The sequence below is a fragment of the Ixodes scapularis genome, unplaced genomic scaffold (assembly GCF_016920785.2).
Source record: "Ixodes scapularis isolate PalLabHiFi unplaced genomic scaffold, ASM1692078v2 PGA_scaffold11__112_contigs__length_91849675, whole genome shotgun sequence".
Classification (NCBI taxonomy): domain Eukaryota; kingdom Metazoa; phylum Arthropoda; class Arachnida; order Ixodida; family Ixodidae; genus Ixodes; species Ixodes scapularis.
In genome coordinates this window covers 22,021,058-22,022,912 of record NW_024609837.1, presented here as the reverse complement: position 1 = coordinate 22,022,912, position 1,855 = coordinate 22,021,058, and the positions used below count along the sequence as shown (strand labels likewise).

Sequence of the window (1,855 nt, the reverse complement as noted above, 5' to 3'; positions counted from 1 at the left end):
AAGAGAATGTGTGGTATGGATCGTGGTTATATACGCATTTGAGCATTTGAACGCAGCGCCCGCTCGTCTATAAACGTTGAGCCAATGCATGCAAAGTTTAACGCGATTATATACGCATTTGACCGCAGCGCCCTCTCTTGTATAGACGTTGAGCGGCTACATGCACCGTTTCATCCATGACATCACGAGCTCTTGAGTTACTACCACATCTCAGAGCCCCCTACTTGTCCCGCAGTCGTGGCCGGGTGGTTAAGGCGATGAACTAAAAATCCATTGGGGTCTCCCCGCACAGGTTCGAATCCTGTCGACTGCGCAAAATATTTTTTTTCTTTTTTTAAGAAGACAGATGGGATGGCAATCGATGTGAGCACGGACGCCGGACAAGGCTAGACCCTAAGGAGCTTCGCCCCTAAAACAACAACAACGGAATCGCCGTGCACGCGCTGTTCCGCAGCAGCAAGTACGGCACAAGGACCGTGAGAACGCTTAAGCCTGGTTCAGACAGTTGCGTTTGACTGCGTTTGACTGCGTTGCGGCAGTGAGAAACCAGGACATCCCTGCTGCTTATATCGCGTGCCAAGACGATTCCTTGGATTGGATTCCACGCTTCATACGAAGCACAGATGTGCCGGTGACTCGCTTTCCGTACTCGACGCAACGCAGTCAAATGCACTCAAACGTAAGTGTCTGAACCGGCCTTTACACTGCGTTGCTGAAGCGCTAACCAAGCGCCTACTGAAGCGCTTCTGAAGTGCTAACTGAGCGCTAACTGACAGCCTACTGGAGCGCTTCTGAAGCGCAAACCGAGCTCTAGGTCACGCGCAAGTCGGTGCCACATGAGCTCTGCTTCCAGCGCTCATGAAGCGCTAGCTGAGTGCTCTGCTGTATGTGAACCGGCATTAAACATGACCATACACAAAAAAATAACTCCCTATTCGCTCGGACAAATGCTTTTAAATACTAATTTTTCCCCAGAAGTGTAACAGATTGGAACTCCTTGCTTCCCCATATTTTTACTGATGCATAAATTATGGGTCTCATGTAAAGAGAAACCGCATCCACTCCTGCTTGGTCCGAATCACTGGCTTGCAGTGTCTTTTAAATAAAAAATAATAAACAAGACACGGGGTGCCCGGGTGTCGGCGAAAGCGAGGTTTGTTGAACAGACCAAATCACGCTTCATTGAATAAATATGTACATTATTCACACAGATAATGCACAGTGTTCTACCACAAAAAGCATCGTGCTGTCCTCTTATCTACAAAAATTACAGGAACACGAACTCAGTGTACCGCACCACTCCTGTCCTGTCAATGAGTCGGTTTTAGACTAGACGTTCAAAGTTATCGCCGGGTGACAACACCCCATGTTGTCTATACTTAACATTTCTTGTTTTCGGGCAAATAAAAAAAAAAGAAAAACAACCGCCAATAAATGTTTTACGCAAATTTATATTTGCCTTCCGTTGTGCTTTCGATGCGCGTACGCGCTCAAAGCTCACAAAACGCCGATGTGTTATCTAAGGCAAGAAGCTCGCGCTGAAAAAGAAAACAAAAAAGCCTGCCGTTCTCATCTGGCCAGTGACTATAGACACGCAGATAATATGCTGACTTCGGTCTCAGCCCCTACCCGTTTTTACCTAAATTGCACTGCACCGACGCACTACTGTATGATGCTTGGTAAAACTCCAAGCTACTATAGTAGTTCTGCTCTACTCAAACAGATCTGGAACGAAGACACGAAACATCCTTTTAAGGTAGACCAACTCCCACTGTCTTAACCTCCCTACAGCAAAGCGGACTTTTCCACACAATTTACAATGTGCACTTGAAAGTTCTTACATGGAACATTGCTG

At 46.7% G+C, this 1,855-nt stretch overlaps 1 non-coding gene across 1 annotated transcript; it reads left to right on the top strand.

Moving 5' to 3' along the window:
• Positions 1 to 231: 231 nt before the first annotated feature.
• Positions 232 to 313, top strand: Trnaf-aaa. Its single transcript has one exon. It is a non-coding gene; the product is annotated as a tRNA-Phe (tRNA).
• Positions 314 to 1,855: the final 1,542 nt, after the last annotated feature.